The following is a 26,421-nucleotide window of genomic DNA, read 5'->3' as shown; positions in this document are numbered from 1 at the left end:
CCCAATGATAAATGGCCTCAGATAATTTGAGCAACTGAGCTAAGTTACATGTTATGGTGAAGGCAAAATACACTCACACAAACACATTAATCTAGTTGGGGGGGAATCTAGGGGATCCTGACCCCTAATACAGCAATCAGGATTCACACTGAACAGTGCTTTGGTTAACACCCGAGGTGGACTGCACCCACCTTCCTCTGCCAGTGGGTGAGGGGCAGGCTCCTGCCACCCTAACTTTTGTTTATTTTATTTATTTATAAGAGTACAGTGGTACCTTGGGTTACAGACGCTTCAGGTTACAGACGCTTCAGGTTACAGACTCCGCTAACCCAGAAATAGTACCTCAGGTTAAGAAGTTTGCTTCAGGATGAGAACAGAAATAGAACGGACCTCCAGAACAAATTAAGTTCTTAACCCGAGGTACCACTGTACTTTTTTGCTGCCATATCGTAAAATATCTGCGTGGTGTACAACATTAAAACATTAAACACCATTAGAAACAATACAGGAGATGGCTAATCAGAAGATTAAAACTTAAACAGTTACAAAGACCTGTTGGCATAAAATGTCCTTTAGGAGATACCTGAATGTCAAAAGCAAGGTTGCCGCTGCCAAATCTCTGCTGGAAAGTACCTGGGTAGTAGCTGAGGCCTGTCAGCCATATTTAATATGGGAGACAGCTAACAGCGCCTGTCCAAGTGATCTCAATGACTGTGCTGGCTTTAAGGGTTCAAGCAATCATGAAGGGACTTTTATGCTAACCTTCCCCTCTTAGCTGCAATTTTTAAAATAATACAGAGGCTGATGTGGCTAAAATGGAAAAGTGCAAGTAGATAAATAGGTACCACTCTGGCAGGAAGGTAAACTGTGTTTCCGTGCACTGCTCTGGTTTTGCCAGAAGCAGCTTAGTCATGCTGGCCACATGTCCCGGAAGCTGTCTGCGGATAAACGCCGGCTCCCTCGGCCAGTAAAGCGAGATGAGCACCACAACCCCAGAGTCCTCTGCGACTGGACTTAATGGTCAGGGGTCCCTTTAACTTTTAAGGGGATTTCATTACAGGTTTCATTAAGGGGAATGCTGCTTTCCCTGGGATCAGAACACAGGGGAAATTATTGTGAAATGTCAGTTGAAACTTTGTTCAAAAATAAAGCCATTAGTAAGGCAATGTTTGTCTAGAGTTATAAGATCATTACAAAGGAGCAGTGAAAACATGGATGCAGGCATTGTTAAGGTTTCTCAAGGAGCCCACAGATACTGAGCTGATTAACAACCAACATTGACCTCTCAGTGCCACTTAAAGATAAGCCAGAATCAAGTAAGTCTGCCGGCTGCTGATAGCAGCCATTTCCCAAACAGGACAGAAGGCTTGTGTGGAGGCAAAACAATTAAGATTTCCAGCTCTTTTCGTTAAATTGTAGATGCAGAACTACATCTAAAGTGGACCAGATACTGTATAATACCAGCTTGCTTGGCCCAGTTTCTAATAAGTGGCTTTCTGTAACATAGTCAAAAACGTCCCATCTTGGAAGGGTTTGGGGGCATGTATGGTGGCTCCTTTTTAAAAGAGGTTTTAATTGCTGTGGTTAATTTATTTTTTTAATGACTGAATGCATTTAATCTCTTTTTCTTGGCTGTTTTAGGGTTTTATGCTGGTTTATGGCATGTAAAAAGAATTGAGGGACTATCCCATGGGTAGGCAAACTAAGGCCCGGGGGCCAGATCCGGCCCAATCACCTTCTAAATCCGGCCTGTGGATGGTCCGGGAATCAGCGTGCTTTTACATGAGTAGAATGTGTCCTTTTATTTAAAACCAATCTCTGGGTTATTTGAGGGGCCTGCCTGGTGTTTTTATATGAGTAGAATGTGTGCTTTTATTTTAAATGAATATCTGGGTTATTTGTGGGGCATAGGAATTCGTTCATTCCCCCCCCCCATATAGTCCAGCCCCCCACAAGGTCTGATGGACGGTGGACCGGCCCCCTGCTGAAAAAGTTTGCTGACCCCTGGACTATCCTATATCAGACAAAATAAGTGACAGGTGTCCTGTCCCTTTTCCACCAAAGTCCCACCCCTCTCATCAGAATATAAATACAATTTAAACGCTAGATTGTTTGATATAAACTTTATATTGTTTAATATAAATTACACACACAGTTTGTTATAGGGTACAGTAGTACCTCTGGTTACGTACTTAATTTGTTCCGGAGGTCCGTTCTTAACCTGAAACTGTTCTTAACCTGAAGCACCACTTTAGCTAATGGAGCCTCCTGCTGCTGCCACACTGTCGCCGCGCAATTTCTGTTCTCATCCTGAAGCAAAGTTCTTAACCTGAGGTACTATTTCTGGGTTAGCGGAGTCTGTAACCTGAAGCGTATGTAACCTGAGGTACCACTGTATTGTGTTACCTCTGTACATGACAAAGTGTTGCTGCCAATCTGCAGGAGAAGATTTGAGTCCTGTCTCCCCCCACCCCGCACCTATATAATGGCTCTAAGAAGGGCCTTTAATGATAGAAAGTTTGTTTTGGAGAGTACACCACCCACTTTGCCCCTGATGCTAAGGAATATGTTTTGAGTCCCTCCAAGGTGATGGCAAACCCTGTAGCTTTAGTCCGCACAACGTATTGGCTAGTGTTTAAAATCCCCCAGTGTGTTAAGTTGATTTCGTGCTCCTGCCCATTATCCAACCAATAGGAATAGAAGATATGAAGGACTCACCATCTTCACCCTATAGAGTCCATTTTGCTCATGTGTCCATGGCATACCTTTCCCCAGCTACCATCCCAATATAACTGCCCCTTCTCTCAATCAACAGGAGCACATTTTCATTTTGTTTATGGGGAAAGTACACCTGTATCACAGTTAAGAACCCCCCCCCAAAAAAGTGCAGGTATCCTCATGTTTCCATTTCTAATGTGGCAAGAGTGCAGGTTTTACCTGGTCCTTAAGCCTACGTCTAATGCCCTAGTTGCATTGATAGAGTTTTACTAAGAAGATGTGTCCTTATGCCTCCATTTCTGAATAGGATTGTAATTCACTTTCAGTATTAATATGTTTCAATCTTCCTTTTGAGTTTTGAGAATCAATTGACATTTCCCATATACGGGGTGAACAGAAGGTAAATCTGAACCTACAGGTAGATTGCTGGTAAACTGCAGTAGACCAACAAGGATTTCTTATGTTTAGTGATAGCAGTAACAAAATGATTCCCCCTAAATTATACTTCAGAAATGGAGAAAGCTTAGAATTACAGGAATGGTGTGTTTTTGCATATACTGTAGATGGACTGTGAACTCCATGTTGTTCTGAATCTCAAAACAAAACCCCAAGGCTCAGAATTCGTTATTTCTAAGTGTTTACCTTTTGTACCAGGCTCCATTGGGTGAATCTCAGGTCTCTAGTAAAAAAAAAAACACAAAGCAAAGTAGAACCCATAAGTCTGAAGCCTGCCCACTCCTGCTTTAATGTGTATTTTCACAGCCAATAAGAGCTAGAAACTTGATGGCGTTAAATGGTATTATAATAAAGTTGAATGTTAAAACCAACATCAGCTCCTGGCTGTGCTTCTGCATGTGGATTACAATATGCTAGCCTTTGCACAGTATCGACCTTCATGAAACAAGGCAGAGTTGGCCAGCAAAAGAGCATATTTTTCCACCCGCACCACTCAGCCCGCTGCAATTCTCTTCCCCTCACACATTATCCTTAATCACAAGAATAATGGAGGTTCCATTTGAGCCCTCAGCTGCATTTCCTTCCCCATTATTCACAATGCTGTAATTTTCCTTATAATAAACAACCCCCCCCCCCGTTCTTTTTGGCATTGATCTTGCCTGGATATTCAAAGAGAGGCCCCCTTTTAAAAATAATTTTTGCACATTACTACGTGGAAGCCCCCCCCCCCCCCGGCTGGTAATGAAGATAAAAACTGGGGGGCTCTTAACCAGAGCATTAAATTGCACGAGGGCACAATCAGGAGACTGCCAGCTTTCTTTGTTCTCTTTCAGATGCAGTCTCTGGAAAATGATTATCGTCATTTGCAACTATTTGTTAACACAATTTCTTCCCCCCTCACAGAGAAAGACACAATTGCGCAGACGGGGTAAGGTTCAAAACTCTTTGCACTCTTCTCTTGTATTCCTGGCCAGCTTCATCCTTTAACAGCGCAACACTATGCCTATTTCCTCATAAGTAGAAATGGGGGGACTTTTTCATTTAGTTCACCTTTAAAAGCAAATCTATCAAAACAACACTTTCCAAAGAAATATGCAAACCAAAGTACAGCCATCCTTTAAAACCCGCACTTCTCCAAATTTTGCAACTCAGCTCTCCAGCCATAAATAAGTCCAATACAAATGCATAAACTTAGGTAAAGTGTGCATAAGAATTAATATATTTGTGAAAACTGCATACAAAATGCATTATATTAGGCCAACAAGCTCACAGAAATCTGTGCATTAACACACACATATCAAAATGTGTTTATTCACATTAAAATATGTGTGGATTTTTATGAGGACTTAAGAAGAAAAAATCGCAAACTGATAGGGAAATGTGAAGCCCTGAACTTAAGGTTGGAAAAATGAGAAACTGAGATAAATCAATATTGACAGATTATCCCAAGGGTGCATTCAATGGGACTTACTCCCATTGTTTGTAGCATGCAGTGTAGTAGAGTAGTAGACATTCATTCTCTGCTTCACGAACTATGAGAACTTGGGGTGGCTTTGTACAAATTGAGGATGGCACAGAAAACCAGGAACTGTTGCAGCTCAAGCCAATGGGCCAATGGATTCTACTCACATTTTAAGTAAGTTGTGAATATTGTTTCAACTTTGGGGTGTTTGCCATCCTGGGTTCCTTTGGGAGGAAGCGTGGGATATAAATCTGATATTTATTTATTTTTTAAGCACATTGATGGAAGGCAGCATAGCTCCAACTGAGTGAGCCTTGTGTATTGGACCATCCACACAACATTTTCCCCCAGAACATCCCAGCACTTTGTTGGTTGAGGGGAAGAGAGAAGAACAGGTTTCTCAATCCCTATTTTCACATGAGTAACATATCCATTTTCCAGACATTTGTAGCTCAATTAAGAGTTCAACCCGGTAGCTAGTGTGCTATGTTATGGGTGCATTATATTCTAATCCTATATCAGGTTTGGAATTTTTGAAAATTTGGAAGAGTCTACATAGTTTGAAGATGACCACCTGCCAGAGATTCTTTAGTTGTGATTCCTGCATTGCAGGGGATTGGACTAGATGACCCTGTCAGGTGCTCGCCCTACACTCAAGTAGGACCCTGGTAGAGACACATGCCTGACTGGCATGTTCTCTCCCTCCTGGTCGATCGTTCGGGAGCTTCGAAAGCTTTCTTCAGCCCGAACATAACAGCGACTGATGCCAACAGACACCAGCACACTTAGGGATCCGCAGAGTCTGTGCAGTTCGCGTGACAGACCTCAGCAACTCAGCATTTTGGCTAATCTACTTTATTTACATATAAACACAAACGGAGCCTGCAACATGGCTCCCTCTCTCTCTAGCATCAAACAGCAAAGAGAAAAAGAACAAAGGACAACAGTCCCACTTCACGGAACACAGTAACACAAACATCCTGTCTCCATCACTTCCCACTCTGTGGAGTCAAAACATACCTTCATGTGAAAAACAACAATCCCATGACTGCAATCACGGAGCAGGGATTCTAACAGACCCTTGGGATCCTTTCCAACTATACAGTTCTGTGATTCTGTAAGAAAAGCAAACAGCTTCACCTTGAAGGTGTCACCCAGGCCAGGCCAGGTCCAAGAGAAAAAATGGTGTCTCCATTGTAATAAAAATATAACACAACAACAACCCTGACAATTGCAATAATGTTCTGACCTGGCATTAAGCAGTTTCCAAAGTTCCCATGTAAGCTTTGATATTGAATAGTCAATGGAAGGCTAGCACTCATAAGTAGTGTGAGTGGAATCTTTTCCACTTGCTTGCAGCCTTTGATTTATTATTTGCATTTGCTGGATCATAAACACATTGGCCATCAGTCCACAAACAGTTGCTTCGAACCGCCTTGTATCTGGCCTGATGATTGATTGGATGTTGTGAGTGTGCCTCAAAAACACAAGCCCGTCTCAGCTAGCGTGATCTGTACCCATGGAACTTAATCATTATCAGAGTAGCCCTTGATATCCTGTATTCAATCATCCCCGTATTTTCTCCTGGTATTATTATTATATTGCTATTAGCCTTAGGGAAGCATCTTCAGCTATTTAGTCTGAATTAACCATGTACGTCAATCCTGAGAGCACACAGATTATGAGATTTAAACCTGGGCTTGCTTCACATCTCATATGCTGCATCTAGAGGATTGTTGATTAAAACAGTGGATGGCTTTTCTTTTTCTTAAACTGCCAAGATTATTTTCACGCAAGCTTTGTGACATGCCAATATTTTAAGAGGCAGCAGAACGAAGCATTTTTCCATTGAAATAGAATAGAACAAAACAGGGCGTAGAAGCAAGACAGCAGATGAAAATAGGAACATGCTTTCATTTCCAGTGCTTTTGGCTTGGCCAGTTTCCTAACACCTCTTGTTCTCTTTTGCTCAGTCATAAAACAGAACTGGAGACCTCAAGCCTGCAGCAAAAGAGCTGTGACTCAGTGGTAGAGGATGAAATGCAAGGAGTCAGGAATATGCAGATTGCAAATTGTTGTGTATTCTTGTGTGCTTTGCACACTACTTCTTCCCTGGAATAATCAGCTTCGGGGAATGGCTGTAGCCCAGGTAACTATGCTGAAGTAGGGAAGTTTACCCAAGCCCCCTAACATGTATTTTTAGCCAACAAGGGAGAGGCAGTCAGGATGATGCAACTGAGGGGGAGCTGGTAGAAGTCTCTTCATGCTTCAAGAAAGGATGGAGGGGGGTTCTAGTAGAGAAATATAAATTCTGCACTTTTCTATACCACACCCACGCTGAAGTTAGTGAAAATTAAACTTAAAAGGCAATTGATTACTAAATACATTAACACATATATTTCTTCTCAAAGCAATAATATATGCCTATTGACCCCCTTATCAATGTAAAATGAAATACATCGATGGTATGGTACTTATAATAGGCTTTGGGCGCAATGCAGTGGCAATATTGACTGGAAAGAGCAAATTATGATGTAGTGACTCTCCATTGGTATTAAGTCTCTGCCCATTGCTCAGTCAAAGATATGCCAGCATAATTTATTCAGCTAGCTGAGGCAAGATTGGTGAAAGTTCCCCCTCCCCCCCCCAAAAAAAAGGCATTCCAGGGGTGTATCAGGGGTGGAATCAGAGAGTGGGGACTTAGGCTGGATCTGAAGCCAGATCAGCTCAGCTACATGACCAAGCAACCCGTTGCAGAACACTGTTTTAAAGGCTTATTTCCCATCTGCCAGGCTTAGGCAGCAGCAGCCCTGTTTGGATCTGGCATAACTTTGCCCCAGCTTAACATACACCTACTTGCTCCACGCCAGTTTCTTGTGCACAGAACTTTCCCCCCTAATAATTATTAAATTCTCAGGGAATAAAATACGACAGTTCTAAAAAGAGATGACACACATTTATGTTTTGTAAGTTGCACTATGGTGGTGTTATGTTGGTCACAAGAAATGTTGCATGTAAAACACATTCAAGTTAATATTGCACCTCATTATCGTAAAGCTCAGAATCTCAAAGATGAGAATAAAGTTCAAATATATATGTCAGGGGTTCAGGAGCAGAGGCAAGGGCAAGGGAGGAAACAGAGAGCGAGGGGGAGGAGGCAGAAGAAAAGATGAGTGATGACGACGACCCGAGATCTCCGAGTCTTTCCAGTGAATCAGAAGATTCACAGAAAGGAGCACCAGTGGCCAGGGCAAGGGGGGAGCCTAGGGGGACACCCCAGGAAGATAGAGCCAGAGGGGACTCAGAGGGGAGCAGTTGGAAATCGGGACCAGCATCACCGCCAGAGAGCAGGGAAGAGGAAGGGCGCCAGGGATCAAGCGCTGGCAGCTCACAACAGGGGGGAGGGCACGAGTCAGGAGTGGCCACACCTCCATCGGGGAGCGAAGAAACGGTCAGACGGAAGGTGGAAGGTTGGGCGCGCGCGACAAGTTCAAATGCACAGGAAGGTGGCGCAGTAGGCAGCCCGGAAAGGGAGCCAGGTCCTAAAGCCCGCCGAAAGGAGGGAGAAGAGTCAGGGGGGTCAGCGTCAGCGTCAGAGGAATCCCGGAAGGAAGAGACCCCGGGGGGCAGAGGGACCCAGAGAAGAACAGTCAGGCGGAAAAGGTGGAGCAAGGCTAGGATATTAAGTTGGTGTACAAGGGGCGGAGACTCAGATGGAGCTTCGCCGATCTAACCATTAGACGTAGGGTTGCACGCAGCAGCTTGAGAATGGAAACTGTAACTCAATAAAGACTTTTATTTAATGATCGCTGGCTAGCGTGATCCTCTGTGAGCTAGGATCTGGAAGCAACTCTGACAATATATATTTGTCTTTTCATTTGTTTGAGGAGAGGAATATGCGTTTTTGTGACTAATGTAACACTCTCAAGCAACCTAAGTGTGCTGGTCCCGGGGGTAAGGTACCGTGAGTGTAGCAGAGTCCACACGAAGAGGGGTGAGGTCCGATGCAGAGAGCCGGGCGGGGAACAGGAACGCTGGAACAGAAGGCCGAGCAGGGAACAGGAGTACCGGATAGTCAGGAACAGGAAGCCGAGCAGGGATCAGGAACACAGGAAGGTCCGAAGCCAACAACGACGTTGCTCCCGCAACCTGGGGCCGGGCTGACTGGGCTTTTATCCTCTTCTAAGGCCAGGGGCGGTCCCGGTCCCCAGGAGCCCCGCCTCCTCTGGCCTTAAGGCGAGCACTCCTCCTGGGGGCAACCAGTTCCCTTCGCCTCTCTGCCCTAAGCCTCTGCAGATCAGGAGAGGCCGAAGGGTTACTGGGCCCTGGAGGAGGCTCACCTGTGGCCACTGAGTCATCAAGCCCCTCTGGGGCCAGAAGGGCTTCACCTGGGGCCAGCTCCTGATGCACTGCCACAGGTGCAGGCTCTTCAGCATCTAGGCCTTGCCCCAGTTCAGCCGGCCCTGGAGGCGGGGACTCCTGTGCAGGCTGGGATTCCTCTGTTTCATCCTCCGAATCGGAATCCCAGGCCATCACACCATCCCCCCTCCCAGGCCCCCCCCTCAACCGAGGGTCCGGACCCGGCTTGCCGGGGTACGTCGCATGGAACTCTCGGAGGCAGGCAGGTGCGTGGACATTGGCCGCTGGTTCCCAGGAACGGTCCTCCGGTCCGTACCCCTTCCAGTCAATGAGATACTGCAGCTTTCCCCTGCGGTATCGGGAGTCCAGGATGCGTTCCACCTCGTACTCAGGCTCTCCCCGAACCAACACTGGCTGCGGTCGGGGACGGTTCGGGTGGAACTCGTCGGGTGGGGCCACCGGACTCAAAAGGGACCTGTGGAAGACCGGGTGAACCTTCAGGGTTGCGGGTAACCGGAGACGGAATGCCACAGGAGAGATTTGGTCTACGATAGGGAACGGGCCGGTGAAGCGGGCGTCCAACTTCCGCGAAGGTCGAGAGGGGTGGAGGTGGCGAGTGGAGAGCCAAACCAGGTCACCGACGCGAAGTTCCGGCCCCACCTGGCGGTGGCGGTCGGCCTGGGCTTTGTACGCTTCCTTGGCCTGGTGCAGTTGCTCCACCAAAAGCTGTTGCTGGGACTGGAGCTCTTGAAGCCACTCCGTCACCGCCGGGACCGCGGATGCCGGCAGCACCTCTGGAAATAGCCGTGGATGATAACCATAACTGGCCTGGAACGGGGTCTGCTGGGTGGACGCATTCACCGCGTTGTTATAGGCGAACTCCGCCAATGCCAGGTGGTCGACCCAGTCATCCTGCTGGTAGCTGCAGTAACACCGGAGGTACTGCTCCAGCACCGCGTTCGCCCGTTCCGTCTGGCCATCGGTCTGTGGGTGGTAGGCTGACGAGAGGCAGACCTCTGTCCCGAGGGTCTGGTGTAATGCTCGCCAGAACCGGGATGTGAACTGAACGCCCCGGTCGGACACCACGCGCTCAGGTAGTCCATGCAGGCGGAAGACATGCTGAAGGTACAGCTGAGCAGTTTCCTTGGCTGTGGGTACAGATGGACAGGGAGCGCAGTGCACCATCTTGGTGAAATGGTCGGAGAAAACCAGAAGGCAGGTACAGCCACGAGACGAGGGTAAGTCCACTACAAAGTCCAGCGAAACTGTGTGCCAAGGGCGCGGTGGAACTGGCAATGGCTGAAGTAGGCCGGGGGGTCGCCCGGTAGGTCCCTTGGCGCGCCGGCAGACATCACAACCAGCAACGTAGCGAGCCACGTCAGCCTTCAGGCGGGGCCACCAAAACTCACGACTGACCAGATGGGTGGTCCAATACCGTCCAAAGTGCCCCGCTGCTGGGGCATCATGGGCCATCCGGAGAACCTCCAGCCGCAGTGGCCCTGGCGGGATGTACAGACGACCGTGGTGCAGCAGGAGGCCCTGATGCAGGACCAGCCCCGGATACTGTGGGCTGGACCCTTCAGCCAGCTCCCGGAGTCGTTCCTGGGCCCAAGCGTCGACCCGCTGCTGTTCCCGCACCCGAACCTGCAGTGGCTGCGCCTCCTGGGTGGCCAGGAATGCGGCCGGAGGTAGGATCGTGGTGGGTTCTGCTTGCTGTACCGTGTCTGCGTTGTCTTCAGGTTTCCGGGACAGGGCATCCGCCTTCAGATTCTGAGAGCTAGGGATGTAGCGGATCCGAAACTGGAACCGGGAAAAGAACAACGCCCACCGGATCTGTCTTTGGTTCAGCTTGCGGGTGGTCTGGAGGTACTCCAGGTTCCGGTGGTCGGTTCTCACCTCCACCGGATGTCGTGCCCCCTCAAGATGGTGGCGCCAGACCTCAAAGGCTACCTTGATGGCCAGTAGTTCCCGCTCCCACACAGTATAGTTACGCTCTGCTGGTAGGAGCTGGCGGGAATAGAAGGCACAGGGTAAGAGTGGCGCTTCAGGACCAATCTGTTGAGACAAGACGGCACCGAGAGCCGTACTGGAGGCGTCGGTCTCCACCACAAAGGGTCGAGAGGGGTCAGGATGTTGTAAGATTGGTGCCCTCTGGAAACAGGCCTTCAACCCCTGAAACGCCTCCTCTGCCTCCTTGTCCCAGGAAAACGGCGTCTTTGGGCGCAGTAGCCGGGTCAACGGGGTGGTGCGATGAGCATAATCAGCGATGAAGGTCCGGTAGTAATTGGCGAACCCCAGGAAACGTTGTAGGTCCTTGCGGTTCCGGGGTGCCGCCCATTCTTGAACCGCTGTCACCTTCCCCGGGTCCATTTGCACCCCATCCGGAGAGAGCCGGTGACGAAGGAAGTCCACAGTCCGCTGATGGAACTCGCACTTGCTGAGCTTTGCGTACAAACGGTGCTCACGCAAGCGCTGCAGCACGGTCCGGACATGTCCCTCATGGCGAGCCGGGTCACGGGAGTAAATCAGTATGTCATCCAAATACACCACCACGTACTTGTCTAACAAGTCCTGAAACACGTGGTTGATGTAGCGTTGGAACACAGCAGGCGCGTTGCACAACCCGAAAGGCATAACCAAATATTCGAACTGCCCGTACCGGGTCCCAAACGCTGTCTTCCACTCATCCCCGGCTCGGATCCGAATCAAGTTGTAGGCCCCCCGGAGGTCCAGCTTGGTGAACACCTGTGCCCCTTGCACCCGCTCCAGCAGCTCCGAGATAAGGGGCAAGGGGTATCGGTCTGGGACGGTAATTTTGTTCAGGGCTCGGTAATCATGGCAAGGGCGGAGTTCCCCACATTTCTTCTTAACGAAAAGCACTGGTGCCGCGGTAGGCGAGGTGGAAGGCCTAATGAACCCACGCTCCAGGTTCTTGCGCAAGAAGTCCTGCAAAGCCTCGCGCTCTGGCTCTGTTAGAGAATATAAGCGACTCACTGGTAAAGGGTTGGAGGTCTATGCCGCAGTCAAAAGGCCGATGCGGCGGCAGCTGGTCTGCCCCCCGTTCCTCGAACACGTCCTGGTAGTCCTGATACACGGCTGGGAGCGTGGGTGCTGCCTCCTCTGAGGGCGCGGCCGCCAGCGTCCCGGATTGAGCATGGGAACATGGGTCTGGGAAGTGCACGGTCCGTTTGACCCAGTGAATCTGAACGTTGTGGGCTTCCAGCCAGTCCATCCCGAGCACCAGGGGGAAGCGGGGCATAGAGGCAATGTCCAAAGTTCGCAACTCCCGGTGCTGCTGGAAACACAGGACCAGGGGCTGGGTCTCCTGAGTAACGGCACCTGAACACAGAAGTCGTCCGTCAATCGCTTCCACCTGGACCGGTACTGGCTTGTTCCGAAGTGGCACCTGATGATGGGCGGCAAAAGCAGCGTCCATATAAGAGCGGGTTGCCCCTGAATCTACCAAAGCATGGGTGAGGATCCAGGGCCCACCTGGAGGGTATAAACGTACCGAAACCATAAGATGTTGCAAGTCCATTGATGCAGGCCCATTCTGCGCGGTTTGGGACCCCCGGTAGCTAGGGCCATCAGCTACTGGGGTTGGCGGTTTCCCTGCGGCTGGCGTTTCTCAGGGCAAGACCGAGCGAAGTGTCCACTTCCGCCACAGTAAAGACAGAGATTTCCCTCCCGACGCCGCGCCTTCTCTGCGGGGGAAAGGCGTGGCCGCACTGCCCCGAGCTGCATAGGCTCCTCCGTTAAATCAGTTGTGACCGTGGGGCTGCCGGAAAAAGCTGGTGCCGTGAACTGGAAGTGTCGGCGACCCCGGGCCTGACGACGATCCTCCAACCGGTCGTCTATTTGTAGACTCCGTTGAATGAGAGTGTCTAGCGTGGTGGGGCGTTCCATTGTGGCCAACTGGTCCAGTACCTCGTCCGAAAGCCCTTCGAGATACTGGTCCCGCAGTGCCGAATCATTCCAGGTCAAGTCCTGTGCCAACAGCCGAAACTCCGTGGTATATGCGGCCACCGTAGACTTGCCCTGTTTCAAACGCCGAATCGCCCGGTTGGCTTGACTCCCTTTCTGGGGGTTGCCGAACGCGGCCTCCAAACGATTGCAAAACCCCGTATAGTCTGCCAGCAAGGGGGAGTCTTGCCTGAGTAGCGGCAACGCCCACTTGGCCGCCTGGTCCTTTAACAAACTAATCAAAAAGTGCACCTTGGTGCGGTCGTCAGGAAAGTTCCGGGCTCGCCCCTGAATATACAGCTTGGCCTGGGCCAGGAACATGGGAAAGCTGGCCGGGGCTCCATCAAATTTCTCAGGCAAAGCCACTGGGTACTTGCCAGGAGCCGGGGCGTCGGCCCCAGGAGCCGGTAGGGCTTCCAAGCGTTGCTGAAGTGCCACAACCGCGTCACTGAGCTGCTGCACGGTGTGAGTCAAGGCCTGGTTCTCCTGGGCCAAAGCCACCAGTGTAGCCGCCTGGTCAGCCATGGCCTCTGGCTCTTCCCGAACGCACCCCTACGAAGGGGGAGTGCGGGTGTGGCGGGAGCAAACTGTGCTGGTCCCGGGGGTAAGGTACCGTGAGTGTAGCAGAGTCCACACGAAGAGGGGTGAGGTCCGATGCAGAGAGCCGGGCGGGGAACAGGAACGCTGGAACAGAAGGCCGAGCAGGGAACAGGAGTACCGGATAGTCAGGAACAGGAAGCCGAGCAGGGATCAGGAACACAGGAAGGTCCGAAGCCAACAACGACGTTGCTCCCGCAACCTGGGGCCGGGCTGACTGGGCTTTTATCCTCTTCTAAGGCCAGGGGCGGTCCCGGTCCCCAGGAGCCCCGCCTCCTCTGGCCTTAAGGCGAGCACTCCTCCTGGGGGCAACCAGTTCCCTTCGCCTCTCTGCCCTAAGCCTCTGCAGATCAGGAGAGGCCGAAGGGTTACTGGGCCCTGGAGGAGGCTCACCTGTGGCCACTGAGTCATCAAGCCCCTCTGGGGCCAGAAGGGCTTCACCTGGGGCCAGCTCCTGATGCACTGCCACAGGTGCAGGCTCTTCAGCATCTAGGCCTTGCCCCAGTTCAGCCGGCCCTGGAGGCGGGGACTCCTGTGCAGGCTGGGATTCCTCTGTTTCATCCTCCGAATCGGAATCCCAGGCCATCACACTAAGCTTTGCTGTCCTAAACTCATCTAATTTTGCTGCTAACGTAAAAAATCTTGTCATTTCACCAAATGAGAAAGCAAAACTATCAATACCAATACTGGTTCTTCTAATAATGTGCAAAATCCAATTTTTAAAAAACTGTTGTCAGATAACCAAGAGTCTGGAATCTAAGCCTTATGAGGAACGCTTGAAGGAGCTGGGTATGTTTAGCCTGGAAAAGAGGAGACTGAGAGGAGATATGATAGCCATCTTCAAATATCTTAAGGGCTGTCACGAGGAGGAGGAAGCGGAGGAGGAAGCATGCTTGTTTTCTCCTGCTCTGGAGGGTAGGACTCGAGGCAATGGCTTCAAGTTACAAGAAAGGAGGTTCCAGCTAAACATTTGGAAAATCTTTCTTACAGTAAGAGCTGTTTGGCAGTGGAACAGACACTCACAAGAGGTGATGGACTCTCCTTCCTTTGATATTTTTCAGCTGAGATTCCTGCATTGCAGGGGGTTAGACGACATGACCCTTGGGATCCCTTCTAACATTAAGATTCTAGGATTCTATGAATTGAAACTTTGGAAAAATCATCTTTAAAATGATACAGGACATGTTAACTACATATGAAAATGAAAAATCTGTCTGCATATTGACAATTTCATGGAACTAACCAGTCTACTTTTTCAGGGTTCCTGTAAGTGGCATTGAAATAGTAGTGTTCTGAAAATTACCGGTATGCATTCAGAAACCACAGCTCATACATATAAGCAAAGACACAGAGCAGACCCAAGCCTTGCATTTAAAGCCCATCCAAAGCACATTTAAAACAAATGACTCCCACCCCTGGGATAATATTAGGAACTGTAGTTTGTTAAGTGTGCTGAGCTTTGTAGCTCTGTTCCCAGGATTGTTTGGGAGAAGACTTTTTTTTTTTTTAAAGTACTTTGGATGTGTTGCAAATGTATGGGGTGAAACTGGCTCCTTAAATTTTAAGTAGTTAAAGGGGGGGAAAGGCAGTCGGCAGTGATCTCTCCTGTTCCTTCAGATGTAGCAGTTGGAGGGCATCCCTCTGTGATGTTCTATGTTCCAGCGTTTTAAATATAGTCATTGCCCCTGCAGCCTAGCTCATCTAGTGATGACTCAGAAGTGTCTTTGAACGCAGAGATATCCTTGCTTGACAGGGGACCAGGCTGGAGAGAGGGATGATGGATGAATGGATAATCTGTTTTTCCCATTTAATCCATCACAAATAAGACTGAAATACTGTAAGAGGCTTGGCTATATTTGGACAACAAACACACAAAGATGTTCTCCTGCACACGCTCCCTTGAAATGAAATCCCATTTCATCACGACAGCACTTTGCAGGAGACCCTCCCAGTACACTGTGCCATATGTATACCATAAACAACCCCCGTTTTCAGGCAGGGGAGGGGAAACATGCCTGGAGTAATGGAATAAACCAAGAGGGGTAAATCCAAGGTGAATAATTATTTTTTCCATCTCATTAGCCTGCCAGCTGTAGCCCTTTCATACGGGCCCAGAGAGATGCCAAAAGTTCTAATTTCTTCAGTCATGAATCTCATAGCCTTAAAATGAAAGGAGGAGCAGACAGGAGGAAACAAAGGTTCCTCTTTTTTGGCTGACCTCTTCTTGAAAAGTCAGCCATGATTCCATTTTATTAGCCTAGATTTCTAAACACCCCCCCCCCCGTCCTGCTGAAAGACTTGCAATGACAATAGAGCATTTCATAAGCCATAGAATTTGACATCTAATGCATTTGCATAACCCTTGCTACAAGTGGCCAAACCTCAGTGTCCATATTTGGAAAAGCAGTTAATGGCTACAGATGAGCAGGGGCTCTTTTAGGGTTATGCTACTGGGTCAAGTTCAAGGTGCCAGTGCTGCTATATAAAGCCACGAAGGACCACCTAAGTTCTTATATCTTAGAGGAGGATATAACCAAGAAGAGGGAAACCAAGATGTTCAAGGGTCTGGAAACCAAACCTTATGAGGAACAGTTGAAAGAGCTGGGCATGTTTAGCCTGGAAAAAAGGAGATTGAGAGGAGATATGATAGCCATCTTCAAATATCTAAAAGACTGCCATATGTGTTATGTACTGAAGTTCTCACCCTGGGCCAGCAGGGGGATACTGTGGATAGTTCAGGTCCACATATGCAAATAAGGGATCGAAAGTGACGTTCAGTGATTGGATAGTTACAGAAAATGGTTACTGTTGCGTTCTAGTGGAGCTCTATATAAGCAGGCTGGCTGAACCCTTCAGTTCAGTTCTGTTCAGGCCTGTGAATAAACAAGAGCTGTTTGAAGAATCTCTGTGTCGTCTGATATGTTCACCCACAACTTAACAATATGGCAGATGAAGCAAGTTTGTTTTCTCCTGCTCTGGAGAGTAGGACTTGAACTAATGGCACCTAATTTCCAGAATTAGAACTCAATAATATACTGAATAGGGTTGTTCTTATTCTTGTTTTTATTATACATTTTGTGTTATTATTTTGTGGTTTTATGTTGTATTGGGTATAGGGCAGTATGCAAATTTAATAATTGTTATAATAATAATAAAGTCACAAGAAAGGAGATTCTGATTCAACATCAGTAAGAATCTTCTGACAGTAAGACGTGCCAGACAGTGGAATGGGCTCCTTCAGGAAGTTGTAGACTCTCCTTCACTGGAGGTTTTTAAGCAGAGGTTGGATGGCCATCTGTCATGGATGCTTTAGCGGAGATTCCTGCATTGCAGGGGATTGGACTAGATGACCCACAGGGTCCCTCCCAACTCTACAATTCTATGATTCTATTATTTCTATCCCAGCTTGATCACTTAGTTGTCCCCCATGTCACAGATGCTCAACTGACCACCACTAGAAACCAGGCAATTAGTGTTGCTGGTCCCTTGCTGTGGAGACTGGTCCATTAGGACCACTTGGGCTTCAGCCAGCCCTCCACCTACCTTCTTACTTGCATCCAGTCCAGGGGGATCCAGTTTCTTCTTCCTTAGTCTGCCCCAGGGGCGAACGAAGGTGTTGTGACACCTGGGGTGGGGCGTCGCCACGTACGGTGCATGTGCGGCATAATGACGCCGCACATGTGCTATACATAGCTGTTTGGTGCTGGTGCCGCTGCAGCACCATACGGATGGTACCAGGATCCTCTACATGCATCTGTAGCGGCGCTGGAGGGATCCCACCACCATCTGTATGGTGCTCGAGAGGCTCTGGCAGCAAACCGCCATGTACAGCGCATGAGCAACGTCGTTACATACAGCGCATGTGTGCGACGCCGCACATGCGCTGTACATAGCGGTTTGCCACTGGCATTGGGATCCTCCACATGCGACGACAGCAGTGTGACGGCTGCTCGCGCCACAGTGGCAGGGCGAGCCCCCGTGGGGTGCCTTCTTGGCACCCCCCCCCCAGACATGGTGCCTGGGGCACACATACACACACACACATTGGTCTGCCCTTGTAGAACTCAGCAAGGAAGAGGATTGGAGGAAAACCTGAATGAACTGTGTCTGCCTGAATGAACTGTATCTGCCTGTCATTGCCTCTGGCTCCACCTACAGTTGGCCTCTCTGCTCCCAATGGGCACCAGCCACCACTTCAAGCATCTCTTGAAAACCTTTTTATGCTGACAGGCCCATGCAGCCTTGGTCAAAGGCAATTATGTTTCTGAATACCAGTTGTGGGGAATTGTGGGAGGAGAGGGTGCTTTTGTTCTCAGCTCCTGCTTGTGGGCTGCTGTGAAAACCAGATGTTGGATTAGATGAGCAATTGTTCTTATCTAGCAGGCTCTTCTTATGTTCTGATCTTTAAAAACACTGATTGGAATGTCATTTTAATAATTATTTTGTAGTGCCTCAAATGGTGTTTGATTATTATTGTGTACATGTTGTTCTACACCACCATGATGTTTTCTGAGATTGAAGTACATAACTCTTTTAAAAATAAATAAAAAAATAAATATTTTAAAAAATAAAAAAATAAAATTATGAAGTTGGGGGGGGGGCAACATTCCAGTTGTCATTTTTCGGCGGGGAGCCATTTCAAATCAGCAACCTGTCATAATATTTCTGTTTCATTTGTCTGTGAGGGTTTAAAGGCTAGAATTTATTGACTGCAAACAGCATGGCTTTATTTATTTATTTTTAAAAAAAATAGTACTGGGAAATATTTCCAAATATTTCCATTCACAAAATGAAAACCTTACCCCCAATTTAGCTTGATTACACACTTGCTTTCCCAGTCAGTTCTGTTAACAAACTGGCATTGTGTTCAGAATCAGATTGGTTTCTTCCCTTGAAACCCAATATTGTCTAAAAAATCTGCCATCCGAGAAATTTATGTATTCTTGACCCATCAGAGTTTGGAAATGCAGCTCAAAATAAATGAGTGTCTATGCCATTGACTCTGGAGTTAATATTAAACTGTTTGGCATTGAGGAAATTGCTTTTCATAAACATCCTGGGTTCTCTCTCTCTCTCTTTTTAAATGTCTGATACACAGAGAATTGTCGTTAATCTGTATGAATCCACAAACTGCATCACTAATGAGACAGGAGGAAAATCTATCATTTCTGGATATTGAAATATTGGGAGTAGAGACTGAGACTAAAGAAGGAACTCCCATTTAGCAGATTGCAGTTTTCAGAGGTGTCGAATCCTGATACAATTACTTACTTTATTTAAAACATTTGCATGCAGCCCTACATTCAAATTATATGGTGAAGAACAAGTATAAATAATGAATTATACATATCATAAAACACTAAAATATACAATAAAACCAAATGTATGAGGTGGCAGCAGAAAACCTGCAGTCTTCCGAATGTTGATGGATTCCAACTCCCAACCAGTCCAGCAAACATAGTCGGTAGCAACATTTGGAGAGTCAAAGGATCCCAACTTAAACTGCCTGACAAAATAGAAACGGCTTAACCTCTTTTAAGGTAGGATTCCACCAATATGAGAAACTCAAGAAAGATGCGGTTTCTCTCTGTGTGTGGGTTTAAAGTGGGGGGAAAACAGCATAATGACCTTGTCTGGTTAGCTTAACCCTAGCAATCATACTCATGCAGAAAGATTTTACACGGTTTTCATGAATCGCCTTTGGAAATACAACAATTGCTATGTTTTGGGATGATCAGACTAACATGAGACTGTCTTGTGCAGAGGTGGCACATGCCGTTTTGCTGCCTGAGACAAAAAGGGGTGGTGATGCTTTTGTTGCCACACCACCACAGCCTCCCCTACCTGGGTTGAGTGGTGGTGGCAGTTGCTGAGTAGTGACAGCTGCTTCTAGCGAGATCTCACCCAAGGCAGCTGTCTCACCTAGCCTCATGGGTTGGTTGGGTGGGTGGGTGGGCCAGCCCTGGTGCTAAACATGGTCAGTAAATCCACTTGCACAGGACGTGCCCAAGGATTAAAGCTTTCTGGGAGATGATATATAATGAATTGAAAAAGGTATTTAAATATACCTTCTTGAAGAAACCAGAGGCCTTTCTCCTGGGCATAGTCGGCCAATTGGTGCCAAAGAAGGACAGAACTTTTTTTATGTATGCCACAACAGCAGCAAGAATACTCACTGCAAAGTATTGGAAGACACAAGATCTACCCACTCTGGAAGAATGGCAGATGAAGCTGATGGACTATATGGAACTGGCAGAAATGACTGGCAGAATCCGAGACCAGGGAGAAGAGTCGGTGGAAGAAGATTGGAAGAAATTCAAAGACTATCTACAGAAATATTGTAAAATTAATGAATGTTAGGATGATGTTGGATTGAAATTAAGTGGTTTCCAGCTGTAATGCTTTAAGGGAATATGAAAAATGGGTTGTTAATAGGTAAAAATCTAACGTTACTATTTTAAGACCAAAGATTAGGATAAACAAAGAGGGTAAGGATTTGCTGAACCAACAAATTGAACTGGAATACAAAAAAGGGAGGTATGAGGAGGTCCGGGAAACAAGCTAAGGAAAAATAAGTAATGGAAAAATTGAGTGGTTTTTAATCATTTTTATTTTGTATTTTGTATCTTTTCTTTTTTTCCTCTTTTTTCTTTTTTCTTTTCATTTTTATATTGTAACATTTGGAAAATCTCAATAAATATCTTATAAAAAAAAAGTAAATCCACTTGCACAATCAAGGTGAAGTAAGTTTCATAAATACCATCTTCTTTCTGTCATTCTATGCATGAGAAAGCAGAGAGCAGGAAGATTTGGCTCCAGCCTAGCTTAGGTCTGGGTGGAAGGGCATAGCCTACCATTGCAGGGGTGCCAACTTGAATAAAATATTGGGGGGCATAGTTAAGCCCCACCCTGCATAAGTGATCACAAGATGTGGCACACATACAAACAATTTGAATGGCAATGCCTATCAACTTTGGAAGGGGAGATGAGCCCCTCAAATATTTTATTGGGGGGGGGGCAAAGGGACCTCGGCTCCTAGTAGTTGTCTCCTATGTGTCCCTGCCTCCCCTTGGACATGTGGGGTGAGGGAACAGGGGCTTACTATGATTCTGCTCCTGCCAAATGCAGAGCCAAATCAAACCCCAAGCTGCAGCCACATTTTTGGACTGAGAAGAATTGAGGTTCACCCTCTCTCCTGTAGAGCTCCAGAGTTTCGAATAAGCTTATCTCACTTGCCAGAACCTTGCTTCCTCCTTCACTATAGTAAGGGGAGTGAATGAGATTGTCAGGCCCTGGCTATAGGTGTAAATGCTGCCTGAGCAAGGAAAATAAAATCCACTGGCCAGCTGCTGCCTCAGGAGCACAACAAACCAATTTCGACAATGACTCATGCAAGCCTGAAGGGCAGTTATGAAAGGAGACAGAAATGACAGGCGTGAAACATTGGGAAAATGTTGCAAAGGGCTAGAAAAGCATTTCATCCATGTCCATTAAGGAGCCCCAGGTATCTTATTTTATTTATTATTATTTATTGAATTTATATACCGCCCTATACCCGTAGGTCCCAGGGCAGTTCACAGAAGTGGCCTTTTACAACTCTGGTTGCGTTGTGTTTGCTGCATTTTAGTTTATGATTACTTTAAATCTGTCTTTTTTTTTATCTTGGAAGCCACCCAGAAAGCTTCTGTAAATAGTATAAACACCAAGGGCTGTGTGTTTGAATACCAGTTGCTGGAAACTACAGGAAGGGGAGATTGCCCATACACTCGGGTCTTGCATGTGGGCTTCCCACAGACATCTGACTGGCCACCATGAGAACAGGATGTTAGGTTAGATGGACCATTGGCTGGATCTAATGATCAAGAACCCTAAGGAGGGGGAAAAGAAGAGATCAACAGTTAGAACCTGGACAGACTGAGCCGGCACACAGGTCACCTGCTGACAGTCTTCTCCATTATGTTGAGATATACTGCATCCATCCATCCATATACAGTGGTACCTCTGGTTAAGAACTTAATTCATTCTGGAGGTCCGTTCTTAACCTGAACCTGTTCTTAACCTGAAGCACCACTTTAGCTAATGGGGCCTCCTGCTGCCGCCGCACCACTGCTGCACGATTTCTGTTCTCATCCTGAAGCAAAGTTCTTAACCCGAGGTACTATTTCTGGGTTAGCGGAGTCTGTAACCTGAAGCATCTGTAACTGAAGAGTCTGTAACCCAAGGTACCACTGTACATCTGAAAATAGCACAAGCCCTTTATCCATCCTCTTTCATTGGCAAAGTAGCTAGTATATTGCAAGTTCCAAGGAGCCAAATTCCATGTTTTGCCAGGGTGAGAAACTGGGTCAAGTTGGTAGTGTGGTAAGTGATAAGTTTGTTATCACAAATAAATGGCTATGGGATATTGCATATGTCATGGACCTGGTTTCTGAAAGCAGCTTAAAAGGTTCTGCACCGATGCTGGGAACTCAAATATTTAGAAACAAGCAGTCTATTTGTGGCAGTTTTGTGATTTAAAAATAGTAATGCAATCAGATTGCACAACAGGAATCCCCTAGCCCTACCTTCCCAATGTGTCTGAAGGGAATGACACAGATTCTAGCAGGAAACAGAAAGAGAGCCAGTCAGTAAGCATGTTAAGTCATAAGATTAAAAATAGCATCAAAGACTCCAAAACAGACCTGGGGGTAGGCTGGTGTGCATTGAAGACTTGAACTGTTGTAAGAAAAAACCAAGGGTTCTTGGCATAAACTGGTTTTTGGTTTTCTATAAAAACCTATCAATATGTAGCTAGGAATAAATTCTCATTTGCATTGCAGCTAAATTGAAGAAAATTATGAGTATTTCCCCCCTCACCCGTTCCTCCCAGAAAACTGGAGATGTAGACCAATCTGGGTTGCTAGGCAACTGAGGCCTGCACATGGCTGATAACACTCAAGGCATTATTTGCCCGCCTGACTGCACTGAGTCAGAACAAAGGCCAGCTAATGAAGCTTTCAAATGCTGTTGGCTCTTGCCTTTGACGGTTCAACACAGGTTCTCCCCGCATGTATGCGACAGTTACAGCAGCCATGCGACATCCCCTCCAAAACACAAATGCCTCCTGAGCTTGGACAGGAAAAGCCCAATGGAAAGTGACAGACGGACAAGATAGAGTATGAGCAGCAAAATGTCTGACAGATATGCAGCCGCTAGTTTCCAAAATGGAGGACAGCCGGGAAGAGAAAGAGAAGTTAATAACAAACAGAAACCAACAAACAAGCAAACATATACACACCAATTGCAGACCCGATGAATGCTTTAAATCCAAAACTGTGTACATTTAATTTTCAACACAGAGTAGAATTCTGTTCTCCAAGACTGAAGTCAATGATTCACCTGATGCCAGAGCACAGAGGAAATGTGGTCCAACTTATAAAAGATGAATATTTTTTCCCCCTGGATTAGTTCATTTATAAATCCCTTGATAAAGAGCCTGGATATTTTTATTTGCAACTCTGGTCTGTAAGACGCAACCTATAATCTGGTAGTGCTCTATAAATTAGGCCTTCAGCAGACTTCATTCAATCTACTTGGTATCGTACCATATATCAGCTGTTCAGAGGGAAGCAGCTGAAAGGAAAGAGGGCCTTGATGTTGCACAAAGCATGCAATTGCAGCTCTTTCCTCTGCCTGAAGATCTGCTGCAAGAGCAAAACATAGAAAACGTCTCAGAAAGGTAGACTTGCATTCCTTGCAAATATGCAATTTTGCATTTGCATGCATGCATGCAATTTTCAGGATGCAATTGCATTGAAATATTATGCTTTAGATAGTTCTAAGGCCCTTGGCATGCTATCCAACATTTTCTATATTCTGTATAATTTTTCCAAGAATGTTGTTTCTTACATATGCAAATCAAAATTTTTGTTATTGTATTTTCTCTTTTAAAAAAATAATTAAAAAGTTATTTACACAACAAAAATAGCTGCAAGGCAGGCCTTGCAATCCAGCTGTGCCCAGTGATGCTGTTTGTGTTCTGCTTTGAGCAAATGCCTCAGCAGTATCTGGGCAAGGCTTCCATGATACCATGGACAGCGCTGCTCAAAGCCGAAGGCTTGAATACTGTAGTGTAGGATGTTTCAGCACTACCTCAGATGCTAGCTCTGCCTCCAGTGATAGAACCGCTTTATTTAAAAGAGGCCCAGCCTGTTTTGGCAGTTGTTGACTCTGACAGAGTGAAAGCTGTAATTCCGCTAGGGCTTGTGAGCTGAAGTCCTTTGAGCCAGAGAAGGGGAACTTTACACAGTAAAAGGATTATAGAAAGTTTTGCTGCTTTTTCTTTAGATAGGAGTACAGAGCATTCTGATCCTCCATGGAGACAAAGCATTAATACAGAATGCATTTAACCTTAATTTATATTATTGCTGTATGAAGTAAGAAGGGCCTGTCAGCAACTGTTATTCATGACATCTAAATGGAAATGCAATCTTCAGAGAGATTGGTGGGTGTTAGATAACAGGGGCCAACAATAAGAGATGACTATCATTACCTTCATGCTGTGAGATCTTCCAGATAAAAGGGGGCTACATTTTATGAAGACACACTTCTCTACTGGATGTTTCAAACAACACATAATTACTGCTCAGAAATACTCCCCTCTCATTGATGAATATGAACTATAATAAATATTTCAAAAATAGTAAAAGAATTTGCTATTTAAACTTGAATATATCCAGGACCTTGTCTCCCCACCCCCACCCCCACAAAAAAGCCCCAGGATGTTTTGGGGGTTTTTGGCAACAAAATGTCTTGGGCTGCATACACACCATATATTTAAATAACATCCCCCCAGACCCCCCAAAAATATCCTGAGAACTGTTATTTACCTCTACAGTTCCCAGGATTTGAGAAAGGGAAAATATATTTTAAATATACAGTGGGAACACAGTCTTGGCCTCATCTGGCTTGTAAAACAGTTCACTAACCCATGGAAACATTACAAAATGTGCTTTCGGACATCTTCAGTGAATTTGTTCTTTTCCCTGATTATCCTTTTATGCACCAGTTTCTGCGAGTGGATGCAATGTGCTCTGGCTGCAGACAGAATGGCCCAAGAAGAAAGAGTTGCAGAGATTTCCATTCTGGGTTGTTACTGGGAAGCTTAAGATGCAATCCACTTTTGCTACTCCTATAATTTGCAGCCCTCCTTCCCCGCCTTGATACCGCTAAAGCTGCTCTCGTTTTTGTCGCCCCTTTATTCTGTCCCGAGCAAGTCAAACAGCTACCGGGATTGATCAGTTTGTTAATTGCAGTAATTTTACCTTAAATGCAGGCAGCTGAGTGATCATCAAGTCACAAATTTCGCTGTTGAGTAAGACCTCCCCCAAGCAAAATAATTAGGGGATAATAACAAGTGGATCATAATAAATGCAACACACAACAAATGTGCTCTAAGGACATGAAGCAGAGTCAGAAGGGCTATTAGAGAACCCCTGCGACTTTGCTCCCTTTTTTTGAAGAGGGGGGAGAAAAGAAAAACAATGCAATATCCTTAATTGTCTCTTGTAAACGGGAATCCAGCTCATCAACTGGCTCTGTTGGTTTGTTATAAATAAGACCCAATTATTCCCCTTTTGGCAGCCTCTTGTGTCCAGAGAACAGCTTCCCAGTGTCATCAGCACAGATGAGAACTGCCACCTCAATTTACATCCATGCATAAAAAGCTGTAATGGAAGGCAGTAGGAGATACACACTTAAGTTAATTACAGTATTCTCAGACCTGCACCTGACAGAAACCAATTTGCCACAGCTCCCCTAAGTCTTGCACAGCTATTTCAGCCTCTGTTCCCTACCGCCTCACCAACAGCTCCAAAGGTGTGGGTTCAGGTGCTCTGGGACCCACATGCAAAGCCTGCCCACCACGCCATCAAATTATGTTGGGGCTTCTACTCTCATCCACTTGCATGGCCCCAGTCAGGGTCCCACTCTATGAGCACAATTAGGAAAGGGCCGGAAATGACGTGAAGATGGCTTTGGCTGCAAGTGTCTTAAAGACCATCTCCTCCCTGATATGATCATCCTCTGCTGCCCTTCTTAGAGTCTTCCCACCTTCTGGATAGTCAGGCAGTAATTAGAGAGCTTTGTTGGCTGTGGCATCCAGTGGGTCAATGGTGGAGGACTTTTTTCAGCCCAAAGGCAACCTTCTGGGGCCCATGTGTCAATAGCAAATGGGGCACTGGATGGGATTATTTCCTTTATGCAACCGTGCAGTGCTCATATACTCTACACACACACACACACACTATCTAGGCAAGCAGGAAGCATTATCACAGTTCAAGGATGTGCCCCTGGGCAAGGGGGCATAGTCTGGGCAAAGGGCCAAGGTCCATGGGGAGAGAGCTTCAGGATTGCTTTCAGCCCCAAGTCAGAGGTTCCCCATCCCTGCCATGTGAATGTTGTTAGGATATTTCCGTTCCACCTTAAAAGAGAGCAGGCTTTGTGAGTCACAGAGTCTGCGCATTCCCTGTTCACAGGAAGTTTACGTTTTCTATTGCTTTCGTTTCTCTCTGTGTGTCAGAGACACTGAAGCAGGCAGCCATGTTTTTCTTTGTTCTGATCAACGCTGAATAAAACTTGTAAATAATGCTCTCCTGCGTGCAACTTTCGCTGTGCATTATCTGCTGATAGAGAGTGTGCATCGGCTCTAGAATGTGGCAGGCTATTTTCTGGAGCTCATGTCGCTAATTGCTGATACTGCGTGCCTACGGGAGATCGATGGATCATCCGGCAGCCGGCTTTGGGGCCATGGTGGGCTTTATCTCCCTGGCAGTATCCCAACAACAGGTTTCGGGCCCAGATTCACGGCACTTACAGGAGAGTAAGAC

This window comes from Podarcis pityusensis (genome assembly GCF_964106645.2).
Source record: "Podarcis pityusensis genome assembly, chromosome: 6".
NCBI classification, from domain to species: domain Eukaryota; kingdom Metazoa; phylum Chordata; class Lepidosauria; order Squamata; family Lacertidae; genus Podarcis; species Podarcis pityusensis.
This window is presented reverse-complemented; position numbering follows the sequence as displayed.